Genomic DNA, 22722 nt, shown 5'->3' on the forward strand with positions numbered 1-22722 from the left:
CTAGCACTTGAACACAGTTATCCTTTCCATCATACTCACGAAAGATATTAAAAAGGTGAAGCGTATGAGACAAACTCAATTCCATTTTTTATAGTTTTATTTTATAAACTAAACTAGTGATAAAACAAGAAACTAAAAGACTCGATTGGAAGATCTAAAGATATACCTTCAAGCGCTAACCTCCCCGGCAACGGCGCCAGAAAAGAGCTTGATGTCTACTACACAACCTTCTTCTTGTAGACGTTGTTGGGCCTCCAAGTGCAGAGGTTTGTAGGATAGTAGCAAATTTCCCTCAAGTGGATGACCTAAGGTTTATCAATCCGTAGGAGGCGTAGGATGAAGATGGTATCTCTCAAGCAACCCTGCAACCAAATAACAAAGAGTCTCTTGTGTCCCCAACACACCCAATACAATGGTAAATTGTATAGGTGCACTAGTTCGGCGAAGAGATGGTGATACAAGTGGTATATGGATAGTATATAATGGTTTTTGTAATCTGAAAATATAAAAACAGCAAGGTAACTAATGATGAAAGTGAGCGTAAACGGTATTGCAATGATAGGAAATAAGGCCTAGGGTTCATACTTTCACTAGTGCAAGTTCCCTCAACAATACTAACATAATTGGATCACATAACTATCCCTCAACATGCAACAAAGAGTCACTCCAAAGTCACTAATAGCGGAGAACGAACGAAGAGATTATGGTAGGGTACGAAACCACCTCAAAGTTATTCTTTCCAATCAATCCGTTGGGCTATTCCTACAAGTGTCACAAACAGCCCTAGAGTTCGTACTAGAATAACACCTTAAGACACAAATCAACCAAAACCCTAATGTCACCTAGATACTCCAATGTCACCTCAAGTATCTGTGGGTATGATTATACGATATGCATCACACAATCTCAGATTCATCTATTCAAACCAATACAAAGGACCTCAAAGAGTGCCTCAAAGTTCTACCGGAGAATCACGATGAAAACGTGTGCCAACCCCTATGCATAGGTTCATGGGCGGAACCCGCAAGTTGGTCACAAAAACATACATCAAGTGAATCACGTGATATCCCATTGTCACCACAGATATCCACGACAAGACATACATCAAGTGTTCTCAAATCTTTAAAGACTCAATCCGATAAGATAAATCCAAAGGGGAAACTCAATTCATTACAAGAGAGTAGAGGGGGGAAGAAATATCATAGGATCCAACTATAATAGCAAGGCTCGCGATACATCAAGATCGTGCCACCTCAAGAACACGAGAGAGAGAGAGAGAGAGAGAGAGAGAGAGAGAGATCAAACACATAGCTATTGGTACATACCCTCAGCCCTGAGGGAGAACTACTCCCTCCTCGTCATGGAGAGCACCGGGATGATGAAGATGGCCACCGGAGAGAGATTGCCCCCTGCGGCAGGGTGCGAGAACGGGTCTAGATTGGCTTTCGGTGGCTACGGAGGCTTCTGGCGGCGGAACTCCCGATCTATTGCCGCCACGGGTGTTTTTAGGGTATATGGAGATATATAGGCGGAAGAAGTACGTCAGGGGGGCCACGAGGGGCTCACGAGGGTGGAGGGCGCCCCCAGAGGGGTGGGTGCGCCCCCTGCCTCGTGACCTCCTCGTAGATCCCCTGACGTGCACTCCAAGTCTTCTGGGCTTCTTTCCTTCCAAAAATGAGTTCCGTGAAGTTTCAGGTCAATTGGACTCCATTTGGTTTTCCTTTTCTTCGAAACCCTAAAATAGGGTAAAAACAGAAACTGGCACTGGGCTCTGGGTTAATAGGTCAGTCCCAAAAATGATATATAAGTGTATAATAAAGCCCATAAACATTCAAAACAGTAAATAATATAGCATGGAGCAATCAAAAATTATAGATACATTGGAGAGTATCACCACCTTAAGTTTACCCATTAATTAAAACTCTCACATCTGTCATGGATCACTCAAACCAAACCACGTCTACGAGCATAGCATAGCAATATAAGCATAACGTAGAAGTAACTCTAAGGGGTTGAAAAATAAAGGCAATAGGTACTACCTCATCACTACTTCCCAATACCCACAAGTATTCAAGCCCTGACCATGCAGTGTTTGAGGATTGAACTAATGCATAAAAACTGGGTATTAAGGGGTATGATCAAAGTGTTACTTTCCTTGCTGACGATATGAAAACCCTAGTGATTCATAGTAGCACGCTACGCACTTCGGAAACTCTATCACAAACAAACAATAACATACATAATCACTCAAGCAATAGATGCAAGGGTAAAACTCAAGAGAAAAGATCCAAATTGAAAGTACAAGTGAAAAGCTTCGATTTGCAAAAAGAATCAATTAAATCAGAGCTACGAAACTCAAACCGCGGTAAAAAAAAGTTCAAATTCAAATCTGCTTGAAACCAAATTTTAAATTGTCAAAACCCTGTTCAAGTTGGTTATCTGGAAAGAGGGGATCGATACGAAGATTTTGGCGTTGGTATCACTGTATTTGGAAGAGCGAGCAAAAAGTTGCGAGCATTTGAAGATCAGGGGCTAATTTGCGATAAAAATAATCAAGGATAGGTCCCTGGTCGAAAATAAAATAAAAAGAAAAGCTTATCGAATGAACGTTCGCTATCAGGGACAAACAAACGAATACGTTCGCGAACAGAGACGTTCGAACGAATGCTCGCTAATTAGTGAAACCGAAAAAACCGATCTAATCGAAAAACCAAAAAAAACCAGGCGACGGTTTGGCGGTTTTTACCGGTTCTTAAAAGAAAACTGGCGGGTCGGTGGCGGCGGGATCCAGTGAGTCCGGTGGCGGGGCTCCGGCGGCGGCGGCTTGCGGCGACGCAAGGTGGCTGTGCAGGCTGCGGTGAGGCACGGCAGGGAGTGGGCGGCGGCGGCGGGGGCGGCGGTGGTGGAGGCGGCGACGGGGCGACATAATATAAAGGGGCCGTGGGGCGCGGCTTGGAGGAGGGGGCGCCGCGGGGTGGAGTCCGGCTCGGACTCACCTCGGCGTCTGGCGGCGGCACGGGAAGGCGGTGGCGCGAGGTGGGCCGGCCTGCTCGGCTGGGCTTCGACCCAGTCGGGCAGGAAAAGATTTAAAAAAAAATAAAATTCCGCCTAAATAAAATCCTAATAAAATATAAAAAAATTCATAAAAATACTAGAAACAATTTTCACCGTCTAAACCTATTATTTAGAACAAAGTGAATATTTTTCTAGTCTAAAAATGCAACTTTCAAAAATGCATATTTTTCTAATTCAAATAAAATATCAAATAAAAACCAAATAAAATATAAATTTGATTTGAATTTTTTTTCCTCCAATATTCCTCCCTTTTTGAAGAAGTCATATTATCTTCTCTCTTTTATTTTTAATATTGGAAATATTTGGAGAGAAAAATATTAAAACCAAATTGATCCTATTTTCAAATATGAGAAAATTCAAATATGAAAATAATTGAAATCTCCAACTCTCTCCTTGGGTCCTTGAGTCGCTTAGGAATTCTAGGATCACCAAAAAAATGCAAATAAAATATGATATGCATATGATGACCTATGTATAACATCCAAATTAAAAATTTGGGATGTTACAAACCCACCCCCTTAAAAGAATCTCACCCTCGAAATTCGGGTTGGCTAGAAAATAGGTGTGGGTGGTCTTTCCGTAGGTCTTCTTCTTGCTCCCAGGTGGCTTCATCCTTGGTATGGTGGCTCCACTGAACTTTGCAAAACTTGATAACCTTGCTGCGGGTAACTCTGCTGGCAAACTCAAGAATCTTGACGGGTTTCTCCTCGTAGGTCAGATCACTGTCCAATGAATTGCTTCCAGGGGCACTGCATCTCTAAGAGGAATATTGGCCATCTCAGCATGACACTTCTCAACCAGGAAACGTGAAACACATCGTGAACTCCTGACAATCCTTCGGGTAACTCCAACTTGTAGGCAACCTCTCCCATACGTTCCAGAACTCGGTATGGTCCTACAAATCCCGGGGTGAACTTTCCTTTAACTCCAAATCATTTAACTCCTCGCAATGGTGACACACGAAGGTATGCTCGGTTTCCAATCTCATAAACTACCTCCTTGCGTTTTGTATCGGTATAACTCTTCTATCTAGACTGAGCTACCTTCAGTCTATCTCTAATCAACTTAACCTTCTCTTCAGACTCTTTGATCAAATCCTGTCCAAACAACTGACGGTCTCTGACTTCATCCCATATCAATGGTGTCCTGCATCTCCTTCCATACAAGGCTACAAATGGTGCCATCTTCAAACTAGCCTAATAACTGTTGTTGTACGAGAACTCTCCGTAAGGCAAATTATCATCCCAACTAGATCCATAGTCTAGTGCACAAGCTCTCAACATGTCATCCAGAAACTGATTGGCTCTCTCGGTATGTCCATTTGTCTGCGGATGAAAGGTTGTACTGAACTCCAGCCTAGTACCCAAAGTCTGGTGCAGCTGATTCCAAAACGTTGAGGTAAACCGCGTCCCTCTATCTGATACGATGGTCCTTGGAACTCCATGCAGACATACTATCCTGGTCATATATATCTTGGCCAACTTTGCACTTGTATATGTGGTTTTCACTGGGATAAAGTGAGCTACCTTGGTCAAATGATCAACTACTACCCAGATAGAATCATATCCTGATCGGGTCCTGGGTAATCTGGTGATGAAATCCATGCCAAGCTTGTCCCACTTCCATTCGAGTATCGGCATAGGCTGTAATAATCCTGCTGGCTTCTGATGCTTTGCCTTCACTCTCTGACATACATCGCATACAGCTACATACTCGGCAATATCCTTCTTCATTCCTGTCCACCAGAAACGTTCCTTTAAATCCAAATACATCTTGGTGTTTTCGGGGTGAATCGAGTATGGCGAGTCATGAGCTTCCTGAAGTATTAACTTCCTGATCTCCGCATTATTGGGCACATATACATGATCCTCAAACCATAAAGTCTCGTGCTCATCCTCATGAAAACATTTCGCTTTTCCTTTGCTCATCTTCTCCTTAATCTCAACAATTTCCTTATCATCCTTTTGAGCTTCTCGAATCTTTCCCAATAATGTAGACTGAATCTCCATTGTTGCGGCAAAACCTCTTGGAACTATCTCCAAACGGTGTTCCTTGAGATTGTCAACTAACTCCTGCGGTAATCCTCCGCTTACGAGGGTATTGGCATAACATTTGTGGCTCAAAGCGTCTGCTACGACATTGGCCTTTCCTGGATGATAATGCAGCTTCATATCATAATCATTTATAAGCTCCAACAATCTCCTCTGCCTGAGATTCAACTCCTTTTGCGTGAAAATGTACTTCAAACTCTTGTGATCCGTGTACACATCACATCGGTTTCCAATAAGAAAATGTCTCCAGGTCTTGAGCGCATGCACTACGGCTGCTAACTCCAAATCATGCGTGGCATAATTCAACTCATGAGGTCGAAGCTGTCGTGAGGCGTATGAAACAACTCTTCCGTCTTCAATAAGTACACCTCCAAGTCCTAAGCCAGAAGCGTCGCAATACACTTGGAAATCCTTGCGTATATCCGGAAGAATCAGTACTGGGGCTGTAACCAAACGTTTCTTCAACTCCTGAAAACTAGCCTCAAATTCCTCGGTCCATTTGAACTTGGTGTCCTTCTTGAACAACTCTGTCATGGGTTTCGCAATCTTGGAGAAATTCTCGATGAACCTCCTGTAGTATCCTGCGAGTCCTAGAAAACCGCGGATCTCTCCAACTGAGGTGGGTGCCAACCACTCAGTGACAGACTGAACCTTGGTAGGGTCTACTGCTATACCTTCTCCTGATATAACATGTCCAAGAAATCCAACTTCCTTCAACAAAAACTCACACTTGCTAAACTTGGCATACAACTGATGTTCCCTGAGCTTCTTGGGAACTAAGCGCAAGTGTTCCTTGTGTTCCTCTTCATTCTTCGAGTATACCAGAATAACATCAATGAACACCACAACGAACTTATCCAAAAACTCCATGAACACCTTGTTCATCATAGTCATAAAATAGGCAGGGGCATTAGTCAATCCAAATGACATGACCGTGTACTCATATAGCCCGTACCTTGTGGTAAAAGCTGTCTTAGGTATATCCTGTAGCCGAATCTTCAACTGGTGGTACCCTGATCGAAGATAGATTTTGGAGAATACTTTAGCTCCTTGCAACTGGTCAAACAAATTGTTGATCATCGGTAGTGGGTACTTGTTCTTGATCATCACTTCGTTCAGTGCCCGATAATCAATAACCATTCTCAAAGATCCATCCTTCTTCTCAACTAAGAGCACTGGGGCTCCCCACGGTGATGAACTTGGTCGGATGTAATCTTTCTCCAGTAACTCCTTAATCTACTTGTTAATTTCCTCCAGATCATTTGCGGGCATCCGATACAGTCTCTTCGATATTGGTCCGGTGCCTGGCAACGACTCTACCAAAAACTCAATGTCTCGATCTGGCGGCATGCCTGGTAATTCCTCTGGAAATACATCCGGGCAATCCTTCACTACAGGCACTTCTTCCTGAACAACTCCCAAGAGAGAATTCACTTGGGTCCTCCTTGGCGCATGCCTAGACACATACTTGATCCTTTTCCCTCCGGGGTGGTGAGTAAAATTGACTTACTACCACAATCGATATTTCCTCCATGCAAGGATAGCCAATCCATGCCTAGTATCACATCCAATCCTTGTGACTCTAAAATTATTAGGTCTGAGGGGAAAACATGCCTACCTATGGTCAATGGCATCTGAAAACATCCACTGCTTGCCGTATACTCTGCTCTAGGTGAGCTTACTAGGTGCCTTAAGAACTTTTGTGGGAAACTTATACTTATCCACAAATCCCCTTGATATGTATGAATGCGATGCACCAGTATCAAACAGAACAGTAGCAGTAAATGACTTAATCAAAAACTTACCTATAAATGCATCTGGCTGTTCTTCAACCTCCTCCACGTTAACGTGGTTCACCTGTCCTCTAGTGAAAGGGTTGGGATTCTTCCTAGAGTTCCCATTTCCATTTCCATTCCTTGCTTCAGGTCATTCGGTGGCGTAGTGTCCAGTCTTCCCGCAGTTGTAACAAGTAATGTGACTTAGATCCTTCTTGGCGGGTGTTGCTGGGTTGGAACGGTTCTGGCTGCTGCTTCCTCCATTCCCGTTTCCATTCTTAGGGCCATTGTGGTTGTGCATGCTTCCTCCATTGTGAGTATGGCCTCCATGGTTATGGGTGTAACCTCCGGAGTTAGGGGTAAAGTGTGGCTTCTGCTGAGCTCCAGAATTATACTTCCCCTGTCCATACTTCCTTTTGCGGCTCTCTATCTGCTGCTGCTTGCCTTCAATCATAAGGGCCATGTCTACCAAATCCTGGTAGTTATTGAATGTTGCCACCATCAACTGCATGCTCAGCTCATCACTCAGCCCTTCCATAAACTTCTCCTGCTTCGCAGCATCTGTGCACACATCATCCGGGGCATAGCAAGCTAACTTACTAATCTCATCCACGTACTGCCCTACAGTACGATTCCCCTGGCGTAAGTTGCAAAACTCACGCTTATTCATACTCATTGCTCTAGTTGAGACATGGGCGGTACGAAAGCTTGCCGAAACAGATCCCATGTGATATTGGCTATGGGAAAAGTGGCTGTGTAATTCTCCCACCATGAGGCTGTGGGTCCATCCAATTGATGTGCGGCAAAGCACATCTTCTCAGCATCTGTGCAACCTACGGTGGTCAGCTCCCTTCCAATCATGCAGAGCCAGTCATCAGCAACAATCAGCTCGGTGCTACTATAAAACACCGGCGAATTCAACCTCCCAAAACGGGCTAAGTTGTCTACTGGAGGTGGTGGTGGTGGATAGTTGTTGTTGTTGTTGCCTTGGTTCTGAACTAGTAGCTGCATCAAGGCATTCTGCTGCTGGATCAACTGAGTGAGCTCCGTCGGGAAGACAAATCCGGGGTCACGTCTCGGAGGCGTCTGATGGGTTTAGAGGGGAGAGATTAGAATATAGTGAGGTATAAAGAGAAATCACTACCCATATGTACATGAGACAAACACATTCATATCACACCACTCAATTCAAACAAGGGCATACAATCGATCTAGCTACTGTTACAAAATACTCGGACTATCCTATATACATGGGGGAATACTACTGATAACATGGTGGTCGACTAGAAATTGTGATCGGAAAAAGACTCCATGATATCTGCTCTAGCTTCGTCTTCATAATCATCATCACTGTCGGGGTCAGAGTCGGTGTCATCGATGATGATGTAGTCTTCGGGATGGTTGTCCTCTCCAGGTGCGAGATCTCCCATAAATACTCCTAGCTTCTTCTTCTAATCTTCATTCTTCTCAAGTAGTACTGCAATTTCTTCTTCATATCCATTGCGTGTAGACTTGAGTTCCTCTTCTAGCTCCATGTTCCTGGTCATCAACTTCTTCATGTTTATCATGCCGGCTCACATCTGGTTCTCCTAACGACGAATGTGTTGGTTTAACTCCTGGATGTAGACTGCAATGGACTTGTCTCTCCTGGTGCAAATCATCTCCCATTGCTCATCTCAGCGTCCACTTATCTGGTATATGGTGTCCTTAAGATCCTTGTGGTAAACTTCGCCGAAGCGTCCCATGGCGATGTGGGCTGCCATGCTCTTTTCTAGACTCCAGGTTGGTGCATCAAAGGAAAACTCTATGGGCTCAGTAACTGGTGTGAATGTCCTTCCTGGAACATGTACTCAAACTATCCAGCGCTCTTCTTCCAGTAGAGTGGAAGTGTAGGTCCCGGCAAAGCTTGGTATTCCGATGTTCAGGTATCTAGTGGCCTCCTTCAAGTGTCGTCCAAAAGGGCTGTTTTCATCCAGTTGAGCAAACTTGTTCCTTGGGTCCGCCATCAATAGAGTAGAAAGTGGAGAAGAGTCAAAAATGAGTAGAGAAGAGTGTCTTATGGCTCATCTTAGTGGTCGCATCCTACAGTCAGCGTGTGCTCCGATACTATCTTGTAGCGATCCGACCTCAGACGGTCAAATCTTTGTGCATAAGTGTCATCGCTGGATCGGTAATGCTGACAGACACAATACTTGAAGGATTTATAACAGAGTTCAATCACACACTTATTACATCGAATATCTCAAAAGAGAGCTTATTACAATAATATGGCTAAACGCCATCTAAATAAGATAACAACGGAAGTTTCGAAGGTAAATGAGTCCATCAACTCCAACGGCATAGCTGAGTGCACGACAATGACCTAGTGCACCTTACTCTTCATCTGAAAACTCTGCAACATAATATGTTACAGTCTGTGTAGGTCAGCACATGGAATATGCTGGCAAGATAACACTATAAAGCAATGAACAAGTAAAAGCTATAACTATATGCATATTTGGCTGGTGGAGGCTCTATGGTTATTTTTGCAGAAAGCTAGTTTTTCCCTACAACAAAGGAATATATTTTATTATCTACAAAGTTTGTTGAAAACATTGAGAAGGTTCCTCCAACTCAATCCCAAATTAAAGTAATCATCAACCCAACAATTTAATTAAGTAAAGTGATGAGATCAAATCAATAATTCATGTACCAAATACTCAAGATGTCCATAACCGGGGACACGACTAAACATGATTAGTTTATAGACTTTGCAGAAGTTTGCACACTTTTCCCGCCAAGACTCGATCTCCTCTGTTGGATTTCTCACACTACATGGTGTTCGAGAAACGGATGACTGAGACACAGTCTTTTCGAAGAGGTCCCCTTAACCGACAGATAGGCTGGTACACCTACAATCCCCTACATCTGCTATCCCATCATGGAAAGGTTTCCCGCAACTTACTCAACTATGCTAGAGCCCATATTGGCTTGTGGCTGCACACGGAAGTTTCTAGCATGAATAATCTTATGATCCCTTTGAGTTTGGGTGGCAAACCATAGGATAATCACACGGGTACTCCGGGATATCCCAGGACAGTGCTGGATTGCTCCAGGTGCCCAGACAACCACTGGGTACTCCAGGGTGCCTCAACTAATCCACCCAGATGTGTATTAAAGTAGCCACCTTAAGTTTAACCATTAATTAAAACACTCACATGTGTCATGGATCACTCAAACCAAACCACGTCTACGAGCATAGCATAGCAATATAAGCATAACGTAGAAGTAACTCCCAGGGGTTGAAAAATAAAGGCAATAGGTACTACCTCATCACTACTTCCCAATACCCACAAGTATTCAAGCCCTAACCATGCAGTGTTTGAGGATTGAACTAATGCATACAAACTGGGTATTAAGGGGTATGATCGAAGTGTTACTTGCCTTGCTAACGATCTGAAAACCCTAGTGATTCGTAGTAGCACGCTTCGCACTCCGGAAACTCTATCACAAACAAACAATAACATACACAAGCACTCAAGCAATAGATGCAAGGGTAAAACTCAAGAGAAAAGATCCAAATTGAAAGTACAAGCTAAGAGCGTCGATTTGCAAAAAGAACCAATCAAATCGGAGCTACTAAACTCAAACTGCGGTAAAAAAAGTTCATATTAAAATCTGCTTGAAACCAAATTTTAAATTGTCAAAACCATGTTCAAGTTGATTATCTGGAAAGAGGGGATCGAGACGAAGATTTTGGCATTGGCTTCACTGGATTTGGACGAGCGAGCAAAAAGTTGAGAGTGTTTGAAGATCAGGGGCTAATCTGCGATAAAAATAATCGCAGATAGGTCCCTAGCCGAAAATAAAATAGAAAGACAATCTTATCGAACGAACGTTCGCTATCAGGGACAAACAGATGAATACGTTCGCTAACAGAGACGTTTGAATGAAAGCTCGCTAATTAGGGAAACCGAAAAAACCTATCTAATCGAAAGACCAAAATAAACCGGGTGACGGTTCGACGATTTTTACCGGTTCTTAAAAGAAAACCGGCGGGATCCGGCTAATCCGGCGGCGGGGCTCCGGCGAGGCGGGGGGGGGGGGGGGGTCCGTCGGCGGCAGCTTGCGGCGACGGCGGCACAAGGCGGCGACGCGGGCGGCGGTGGGGCGGGACGAGGCGCGACAGCGAGCGGGCGGTGACGGCGGCGACGCGAGCGGGCGGCGGAGCGGGTGGCTGCGGCGGTGGTGGGGGCGGCGGCGGGGCGGCGCTATATAAATGGGCTGGGGGGCGCGGCTTGGAGGAGGGGGCGCCGCGAGGTGGAGTCCAGCTCGGACTCCCCTCGGCGTCCGGCGGTGGCGCGAGGTGGGCCGGCCTGCTCGGCTGGGCTTCGGCCCAGTCGGGCAGGAAAAGATTTAAAAAAAAATAAAATTCCGCCCGAATAAAATCCTAATAAAATATAAAAAAAATTCTAAAAAAATACCAGAAACAATTTTCACCGTCTAAACCTATCATTTAGAACAAAGTGAACTTTTTTCTGGTCTGAAAATGCAATTTTCAAAAATGCATATTTTTCAATTCAAATAAAATACAAATTTGATTTTAAAATTTTTCCTCCAATATTCCTCTCTTTTTGAAGAAGTCATATTATCTTCTCTTTGGAGAGAAAAATATTAAAACCAAATTTATCCTCTTTTCAAATTTGAGAAAATTCAAATATGAAAATAATTGAAATCCCCAACTCTCTCCTTGGGTCCTTGAGTCGCTTAGGATTTCTAGGATCACCAACAAAATGCAAATAAAATATGATATGCATATGATGACCTATGTATAACATCCAAATTGAAAATTGGGGATGTTACAATATTATCAGGAATTACAAACTGGTATGATTAGGTGTGGTATTGTTGAGGATAATGAAGCTATGCTTGCACGTTTTATGGGTGGATTAAATAAAGAGATTCAGACCATTCTAGAGTATAAGGAATATAATAATATCACTCGTTTATTCCATCTTGCTTGCAAAGCTGAACGTGAAGTGCAGGATCGACAGGCATTGGCGCGAACTAATGTTTTTGTAGGTCGACTTTCATCATGGACACCGCGTGCATCCTCTACTTCCACACGTTCTACTGCAGCGACGCCTCCATCAGCTGCCATCGCCAACCATGATACAAGAAAGCAGGCACAACCACCACTATCTGCCAAGAGCACACCTTCTGGGCCTGCACAGAGCTCTTCTTCATCCATGGCATCAACAGGGCAAACACATGATATTATTTGTCATCGTTGCAAGGGTGGAGGTCATTATGTGAGACAATGCCCATCTAAGCGTGTGATGATTGTTACTGAGGATGGTGGGTATGAGTCCACTAGTGACTATGATGAGGAGACTTTGGCTCTTATTACAAGTGAAGAACACGGTGGAGATGATTCTGATCATGAGACACAATACATGGCTGCTGAAGATGCTGACAGGTATGAATGTTTAGTTGCTCAACGTGTTTTGAGTGTTAAGGTTACACAAGCAGAGCAAAATCAGAGGCATAATTTGTTCCATACAAAGGGAGTTGTGAAGGAACGTTCTGTTCGCGTCATCATAGATGGAGGGAGCTGCAACAACTTGGCTAGCATGGAGATGGTGGAGAAGCTATCTCTCACCATAAGACCACATCCACATCCTTACTACATCCAATGGCTCAACAACAGCGACAAGGTTAAGGTAACACGTACTGTTCATGTGCATTTTAGTATCTCTACATATGATGATTATGTTGATTGTGATGTGGTACCTATGCAATCATGTTCCTTATTACTTGGTAGACCATGACAATTTGATAAAAATTCTGTACACCATGGTAGAAACAATCAGTATACTCTTATTCATAAGGACAAAAATATTACTTTGTTTCCAATGACTCCTGATTCCATTTTAAAAGATGATATTAATAGAGCTAATAAAGTAAAATAGGAGAAAAATAAGAGTGAAAATCAGATTGTGGCAAAAGAATTTGAGCAACAAATGAAGCCTAATAATAAACCATCTAGTGTTGCTTCTGAAATTAAATTGAAAAGTGCATGTTCACTTGCAACCAAATCTGATATTGATGATCTAGATTTCAGCAAATCTGTTTGCTATACTTTTTTGTGCAAAGAGGCATTATTTTCTTTCCAGGATGTACCTTCCTCTTTGCCTCCTGCTGTCACTAACATTTTGCAAGAGTTTGCTGATGTCTTTCCACAAGACGTGCCACCGGGATTACCACATATTCAAGGGATTGAACATCAGATTGACTTAATTCCCGGTGCTTCGCTGCCTAACCGTGCGCCATACGTACCAATCCATAGGAGACGAAGGAGATTATGCGTCAAGTACATGAGCTTCCCAACAAAGGTTATATACGCGAACCTCTGAGTCCTCGTGCTGTTCCTAATATACTAGTGCCAAAAAAAGGATGGTACGTCGCGTATGTGTGTTGATTGTAGAGGCATTAATAATATTACTATTTGTTACCGTCATCCTATTCCTAGGCTAGATGACATGCTTGATGGATTGAGTGGCTCTACAATATTCTCCAAAGTTGATTTGCATAGTGGATACCATCAAATTCGTATGAAATTGGGAGATGAATGGAAAACAACATTTAAAACTAAGTTTGGATTATATGAGTGGTTAGTCATGCCTTTTGGGTTAACTAATGCACCTAGTACTTTCATGAGATTAATGAACGAAGTTTTACGTGCTTTCATTGGATGATTTGTGGTAGTCTATTTTGATGATATACTGATTTATAGCAGATCTTTGGAGGAACATTTGGAACATTTAAGTGTTGTTTTTATTGCTCTACATGATGCACGTTTGTTTGGTAACCTTGGGAAGTGCACCTTCTCCACGGACCGAGTATATTTTCTTGGCTATGTTGTTACTCCACAGGGAATTGAAGTTGATAAAGCCAAGATTGAAGCTATTGAGAGTTGGACACAGCCCAAAATGGTCACACAAGTGAGGAGTTTTCTTGGCCTCACTTGATTCTATAGGTGTTTTTTGAGAGATTTCAACACCATTGCTGCACCTCTCAATGAGCTTACAAAGAAGGATGTACCTTTTGTTTGGGGTACCGCACAGGAAGAAGCCTTCACGGTATTGGAAGATAAGTTGACACATGCTCCGTTACTCCAACTTCCTGCTTTTAATAAGACTTTTGAGCTTGAATGTGATGCTAGTGGAATTGGATATCCTTCCCAAGGACAATGGAAAAATGGAAAGGACAAACAAAACAATGGAAAGGAAAATGTGTTTAAACACATATTTCAGGAGTATATCCTTCCCAAGGAAAAACGGAGCATGATATCCATGACAGGATTTAATGTAGAAAATACTTTAGGAAAGGAGAGAGAAATTTCATGACATTACCCATACAGTGGTGTTTGGGTAATTGAGAAGGAAAAATTTAGCATTGGGCTTCAAATGTTCTCGTTGAAAATCAGAGTACCACAGACAAGTTTCGAGATAGCATTGACATGGTCACTGGGTAAAGATCAGACTTTGGATACACAAGGGATCCATCAGGAACAACTCATAGAATAAGTCTTACAATTTACTCATGGAAAAATGACTAACCTTGGTAGAAAGGAAACTATAACAATAGGCCGTCCGGGCAGGTGTGTTAGGATGACATCACCTTATCGGGTCCAATGTTATAACTCTTGGGAATATGTTCAACCCATCATATCTGACCGAGATGCAGATCTGATTGGTGTCAGGATAACTCAGACTCGGGAGGCCTGAGAAGAAAAGATGCAACACAAATTGACGAGATGACATTGTAAGGTCCTTGGGAAATGAACTATGGAAGCAAGTTCCGAAACGAGAGTTCATCATTAAATCAAGGAGAGGGTGAGGAGGTGGCTGATGGACTCAACGCCAATTCATTGAGAATTCCAAAAAGATGGATTCCCACCATTATGAGAACAAGGATATAACATTTGCCAGATCAAATGTTATATTGATACAAGCTCGAGGAAAACATACACAATTAATCATTTTTTGAAAGGTGCACCCGAAATATGGGCTTAGGTAGCATGATTAATGTTAGAATGGTGATTCGATAACCAATGGTCTAAGAATGAAATATCGACCATTAACTTCAAAGCAATAGGGTTGCTAGAAGTTTTAAAGTCGCACATCATAGTTCAATTGTCGGTTTTCCGGTTAGAAACAACACAGGGACCAATGAATGAACGGATATGGCAAGAAGTATCACCTGTATCAAGATCTCTTAATAGGTGGTGAAATTCTCACGACTTTCTTGACGTAAAAGATGGTAATACTTCCAAGGTAAAGAAGAACAACTGCAAGGTAGCAAGGATCTCAAGGTATGACACAAAATACGAACAAGTTTCTGTTGAACGGAAGGCAATAAAGTGGTTGATCATAACATGAATCATCGAGGGGCAAGGTGTAACACCCCGGATGTAATTTACCTTATATGTATCCCAACTCTTGTCGTTTCCGGCACTAAGATTATTTTATTTTCCTCGTTGTCGGGTTTTTGCCTCCGTGTGTTGTTGTCTTTGTCATGCATCTCATATCATGTCATCATGTGCATCGCATTTGCATACGTGTTCGTCTCATGCATCCGACCATTTTCCCTGTTGTTCGTTTTGCATTCCGGCGCTCCTATGTCCTCCGGTGGCCCTTTCTACCTCTTTTAGTGTGTGGGGGTTAAACATTTCCGGATTGGACCGAGACTTGTCATGCGGCCTTGGGTTACTATCGGTAGACCGCTTGTCAAGTTTCGTGCCATTTGGACTTCGTTTGATACTCCAACGGTTAACCGAGGGACCGAAAAGGCCTCGTGTGTGTTGCAGCCGAACACCTTTTCTTGCTGGCCCAAAACCCACCTAAACCTCTTCTATCATCTAGAGCGTTCGATAACGATCGTGTGGCCGCAAACTGCACTTCATTTGGAGCTTCCTAGCTCCCCTACCTCTATATACAGACCCCCCACGAAAATTCCGGGTCTTCTCCTACCCTAACCCTAAAAAAATCGCCCCGCCGCCACCGGACACGTCCGGCCGTCGCCGGACGAAGTCGCCGCACCGCCCGCACCAACCAGAACCCGCCACGTGGTGAGCGCAGCCGCCCCCGCGCGCGGGCCCGGAGAGCCCGTGGCCGGCCCCCGAGCCCGCGTCGCCCGCACGCCGCCGTCCCGCGAGCTCCGCCGCCCGCTTCCTCCGGCCGCCGCCGCCAACACCGCCACTGCGCCGGACTCCACCCGCTCCGCCTCGCCTCGCCGCCACTCCGGCGCCGCCCACCGCCGCGCGCCATCGCCGGCTCCGCCAACTCCGGTGACCACCTCCTTACCTCGCGTTCGCCACCCCTCGCCGCAGTGCACCGCCCCGCGCCACGTTCCGGTCAACCTCCGGCGAACTTCGAACCTCGTGCGTGCTACAGTACCCGATCGGCCAGATCCAGATCCAAAACGACGTTTGACTTTTATCCCCCGGAACCCTAACTTTTAGCATTTTTCCGCATGCCATAACTCTGCATCCGTAGCTCCGATTCGTGCGTGTAGCATATCAAAATGTTCGCCTCGATGAGTACATCATTTCATCTCATTGCATCATTTTAATTTGAGCTCATTTTAATGCCCGAAATGCTGTTGGAAGAGGGCTATGTGATGAATTTGTCAGATCTGTTTCAGCAAATAGCCTTTTGTCATTTTTGCCATGATTAATGTGTGCATGCTATGATCCTGAGCTCCACATGTGTTTTTTTATATGCCATGTCATCTTTACAGGGGTGCTTGCCATGTATTTTTGTGATATTTGTGGTGACTAGCACAAGCTTGCAAACTAGCGTAATCGGTAATGCTGATTTCAGGGACTTAGAATTTCACTAAGTCCTTGTCCTGTTTTGTTGTTATGCCATATGTTCATGTTGTTTCTTAGTGATCCGTGCCTCTTTTGAGGATGATCAGTAAGGATGTTTTGTTAACATTGTGGTGCTCTATCCATCCATGTCTTTGTTTGCATTTATGGAGCACCCTAGCTTGAGTCAATCGAGCTCTACTTTTGCTATAAAATGATCCTGGCAGATTGTTGACATGTTTAGCGATTTTGCCGAGGATGTTGCTATTGATCCGTGCATGCTATGTTGTTGTTCTTGCCATGTCTAGCTTCTATGCCATGTCTTCTTGATGGGTGTATGCTTAGTTTGTCATGCCATGCTTTGTAGTGAGTGCATCAAGCTCGTAAACATGCCTACTCGTTAACTGTTTTGCATGCTCCAGTTTTTCACTAAGTCTGAATCTGTTTATGTTTTTGCCATGTTCACATGCTTGCAATTGTATTTTCTGATCCCTTTTGGCTCAAGGTCACTAAGGGACTTTTGTTAAGTGCTTTGAGTAGCTTCATGCCATGCCTTGCTTTGCCATGTTAAGTTCCTGTAGCATGTAGTTTTCATGCTCTAAAGTGTGCTTCCTGATGATAAATTCCAGACTTGTGTTAATTTCACAAGTCTGAAACCTGTTATCATTTGCACTTTTGCCATGCTTGTTTGAACCTGTTAATGGATGAATTAGCCGTAGCTCAGTGTTCATCTTTTGTCAAGCATCATGAGTGGATCCCTGCCATGTATTTTGTTGTCATGTTTGAGTGCTGTAGCATATTTATCTTGATGCATTTAGTTGGTCACTTGCTGATTATCGCAGACCGGTGCCATATTTGTTTTGCTTGCCATTTCCAAACCGTGCATCCGATTCCAGTGATCTTTATATCGATTTCAACCGAAATCACCTCACCTTTCCAGTGGCACTCTTGGATTTCCAAGTTGAGGCCAGGTTCAATCATTCCTTGTCAAATCTTGCATATGCATCACATACCGCATCCCGCATATCATACCATGTTTGGATCATGTTGTTTGAGCATTGCACGTGGTTGATTGTGTTCCGTTTGCTTGTTGTTCTTGTTTGGGTAGATCCGGGAGACGAGTTCGTAAACGAGGAGCCCGTTGAGTTCGCTTACGAGGATCAAGTCAACTCTGAGAACTTTGCAGGCAAGATGACCATACCCTCGAAATCACTTCTATCTTTGCTTGCTAGATGCTCGCTCTTTTGCTATGCCTATGCTACGATACCTACCACTTGCTTATCATGCCTCCCAAATTGCCATGTCAAACCTCTAACCCACCATGTCCTAGCAAACCGTTGTTTGGCTATGTTACCGCTTTGCTCAGCCCTCTTATAGCGTTGCTAGTTGCAGGTGAAGATTGGAGATCGTTCCTTGTTGGAACATTGTTTATTGTTGGGATATCACTATATTATCTTGTTTATCTTAATGCACCTATATACTTGGTAAAGGGTGGAAGGCTCGGCCTTATGCCTAGTGTTTTGTTCCACTCTTGCCGCCCTAGTTTCCGTCATATCGGTGTTATGTTCCGGATTTTGCGTTCCCTACACGGTTGGGTTATAATGGGAACCCCTTGACAGTTCGCCTTGAATAAAACTCTTCCAGCAATGCCCAACATTGGTTTTACCATTCGCCACCTAGCCTCTTTTTCCCTTGGGTTCCGCGGACTCAAGGGTCATCTTTATTTAAACCCCTGGGCCAGTGCTCCTCTGAGTGTTGGTCCAACCTGTCAGCTGCCGGTGGCCATCAGGGGCAACTCTGGGCTGGCCTACCGGAACCTTGGACAATCCGGTGTACCCTGAGAACGAGATATGTGCAGCTCCTATCAGGATTTGTTGGCACATTTGGGTGGCTTTGCTGGTTTAGTTTTACCAGTGTCAAGGATGTCTTGTAACTGGGATGCCGAGCCTGATCGGATTGTCTTGGGAGAAGGAATATCCTTCGTTGACCGTGAGAGCTTTTGATAGGCTAAGTTGGGACTTCCCTGCAGGGTTTTGAACTTTTGAAAGCCATGCCCACGGTTATGGGCAGATGGAAATTTGTTAATGTCCGGTTGTAGATAACCTGTAACTTAACTTAATTAAAATGAACCAACCGCGTGTGTAACCGTGATGGTCTCTTCTCGGCGGAGTCCGGGAAGTGAACACAGTGTTGGAGTAATGCTTGACGTAGGTTGTTCTAGGATCACTTCTTGATCATAGTTATTCGTCTGTGCTTTGCCTTCTCTTCTCGCTCTCTTTTGCGAATAGGTTATCCACCATATATGCTAGTCGCTTGCTGTAGCTCCACACCATACCTTGTCTCACCTATAAGCTTAAATAGTCTTGATCGCGAGGTGTGAGATTGCTGAGTCCCCGTGACTCACAGATTACTTCCAAACCAGATGCAGGGACCGACGATACCATTCCAGATGACATGACCGAGCTCAAGTGGGAGTTCGACGAAGACTCTCATCGTTACTACGTGTCTTTCCGAGATGATAAGTAGTGGTGCCCAGTTGGGGCGATCGGGGACCGTGTCGCATGTGGGGGTTGATCTTTATTTTGGTACCATAGTCGGACCATGAGTGTATTGGATGATTGTAATGTTATTCATGTATTTGTGTGACGTGGCGAGTGTAAGCCAACTATGTATCCTTTCCCCTTTTATTTATTACATGGGTTGTTGTGAAGATTACCTTACTTGCGACATTGCTTTCAATGCGGTTATGCCTTTAAGTCGTGCTTTGACACGTAGGAGATATAGCCGCATCAAGGGCGTTACAAGTTGGTATCAGAGCCTTCCCCTGACCTTAGGAGCCCCCTGCTTCATCGAATCGTTGGTGTGGTTGAGTCTAGAAAAATGTTTTGAGTCATTTAGGAATTATATATCAGAGAGTTAGGAATTCTTTTTACTCCCCAGTCCCTTCATCGCTCTGGTGAGGCATCCTGACGTAGAGTTTTGACTCTTCTCTTCTCAAATTTCACAAAAAAAATTTTAGGATCACGCGGGTATCTTGGAATCGTTCCGATCGATTTGTGACGAGAACATTGTTCTTGGTGCCTCCTGTCATTTAGGGGTTGTGGCAGTGTCCCGGGGAGTTGAGCTCCGAGGTGTTGTCGTCACAATTTTATCGTTGAGATTCTGGAATACCTGAGTTTCGCCGACATCGAAAATCTCTTTTATGCAGTTGTTGGTGAGATAACCTCGACGCCACCCAGTACTGGGGCGGGAGTTCGGGAGTATTGCCATAACTTGTATAACGGATGCTTTTCTAAGGTTGAGGTAGATGATTTCCGAAGTTTTTCTCGGTTATGTGTTGAAGGATGGATACAGCTGGATGTAGGATTTGCTAGATTTGGGTGAGATATTATGCTTCCCCTGTATCCCCAACACCTGATTGCATAACCGGAAAGGTTCGGGAGTTTCATAGGTGGGAATTCTTGTAGCTCTAGTTCTTCTTCCGCGGATATTTGGTTTGGGATTGGGTAATCCTCACCAAGTATTCGTTCTTGTCCGTACCTTGTTGTTTATTCTTCTACCTCAATTCTAAGTGGCTTCTCAATTTATGGAAATGTGACCATTTCAATTGGAATGCATTCGTTCATTTTGTTCGGATGTGAAGACTTTATGTTGGAATTTCAACCCGTTTGATTCAGCTTCAATATTTGTCTTTCAAGATGCTAATGGATGTCACCCTCTTCAGGATGGCTCCTCCAATGCGCACGACTCTGAATCCTAATCCGCCACCACCACCTCCACCTCCGGAGGCATGGCAAGCTGTGATGGCCGCTACCAATGCAAACACGCAGCTGATCATGCAACTTCTTCAAGAGCGCAACCAAGGGAACCAGGGCCATGGCAACAATCAGAATCAGTTTGCTACACTCAACCAGTTCCTCGCTAACCAGCCAAAGACCTTCAGCAATTGTGTTGAGGCAACAGACACTGATGATTGGCTCGTGGACATATGCAAGCATTTCGAGTGCAGTAACGTCAGGCCTGAGGACTTTGTCAAGTTTGCCTCCTTCCAACTCAAAGACCAAGCTGCAGAATGGTTTCAGCAGTACAAAGATTCTAGAGGAGGCCGTGTGATTACCTGGGATGAATTCCGTCAAGACTTCAAAGCTCATCATATTCCTCAGAGTGTGGTTGAAAGCAAGCGGAGGAATTCCGCAACCTGAAGCAAGGCACTATGTCTGTTTACCAGTACAACATCATGTTTCAGAAGCTCGCCCGTTTTGCTAAGCAAGACGTCCCTGACGAGAAGAGCATGATATACCAGTTCAGGGTGGTCTCAGAGAAGAACTCTAGCTAGCTCTCGTGCTCTTTGAGCCCAAGAAGTACGATGAGTTTTAAAACATGGCAATGAAGCAAGAGACTGCTCAACTGAAATGCGACGCTTCCAAGAAGCGAGTCAGAGATGCAACTCCTTCTTCCTCAACTCAAGTGGCTAAGCAGCAAAAGTATTGGCTTCCTCCTCCTCTGTTCCGTCAGCCTTATTAGCAGAAGTGCAAAGGTGGCAATGGATCTTCCCACCCACCCAACCCAGGCTTTCAGAACAAGACTTCGTCTCAAACTCCAAGATCAAGTGCTCCGTATCATCGTCTGCTCTCGGAGGTCACGTGCAACAAGTGCCAATAGAAGGGTCACTATGCCAACAAATGCTTCAATCAGAGGCGTCTTCCTCCTCCTCATCCTGTGAGATCGGCAAGTACAGCTGTGTCAAGCATAACCCCAAGTACGCCAAGGTCAACTTGATGAATGCAGCTCAGGCAGAGGACTCGTCAGATGTCATCATGGGTAACCTTCCTGTTAACGATATTCCTGCAAAAGTTCTTTTTGACACGGGTGCATCACATTGTTTCATCTCAAGACCTTTTGCATCTAAGCATGAGTTGTCTTTGCAAGTTTTTCCTAGACCGATAGCAGTTGTCTCTCCCGGTAGGCGCATGAATGCTAACTCTATGGTTCCGGATGTTACTATCACTTTGGGTGACTACAAGTTTCTGTCTTCTCCTACTGTTCTTGGTGACTCGGATATTGATCTTATACTCGTAATGGATTGGCTTTATAAGCACAAGGCTCAGCTTGATTGTGCTGCCAGGAAGATTCAATTGACCCATTCGTCTGAGGATGTGATTGTCTTTGCCGCAAGGGATGATACCATTCGTCTGTTTTCTCTCAATGAGGAGGGTGAGCTGGATGCCATCTCTCAAATTCCGGTCGTTTACGAATATCAAGACGTCTTTCCAGAAGAGCTTCCAGGAATGCCTCCGCACCGGCCAGTTGAATTCGTCATCGATCTTGAGCCTGGCACGGAACCTGTTTGCAAACATCCTTACAAGCTTGGACCTGAAGAGTTGAAGGAGCTGAAGAAGCAACTCGATATTCAAGAGCGAATGGGTCTCATCCGACCTAGTTCTTCTCCGTGGGGTTGTGGAGTTCTTTTTGTGAAGAAGAAGGATGGAACGGACCGACTCTGTGTCGACTACCGTCCATTGAACAAGAAGACTATAAAGAACAAGTACCCACTTCCCAACATCAACGAGCTGTTTGAACAACTCAAAGGTGCTCAAGTATTCTCCAAGCTTGATCTCCGTATGGGCTATCATCAGATTCGAATTCGTGAGCAAGATATCCCCAAGACAGCATTCAGAACAAGCTATGGTTCATATGAATACACTGTCATGTCTTTTGGCCTCGTCAACGCTCCTCCGACTTTCTCTCGCATGATGAACTTCATCTTCAACCCCTACACAAATGACTTCGTCTTGGTCTACCTCGATGACATTTTGGTCTTTTCCAAGAACAAGGAAGATCATGCCAAGCACTTGCGTTTGGTGCTGGATAAGCTCAGAGAACATCAGTTCTATGCCAAGTTTTCAAAGTGCGAGTTTTGGCTCGATGAGGTTCTCTATCTTGGGCATATCATCTCTGCCAAGGGCAT

This window comes from Triticum aestivum, chromosome 2A (genome assembly GCF_018294505.1).
Source record: "Triticum aestivum cultivar Chinese Spring chromosome 2A, IWGSC CS RefSeq v2.1, whole genome shotgun sequence".
Classification (NCBI taxonomy): domain Eukaryota; kingdom Viridiplantae; phylum Streptophyta; class Magnoliopsida; order Poales; family Poaceae; genus Triticum; species Triticum aestivum.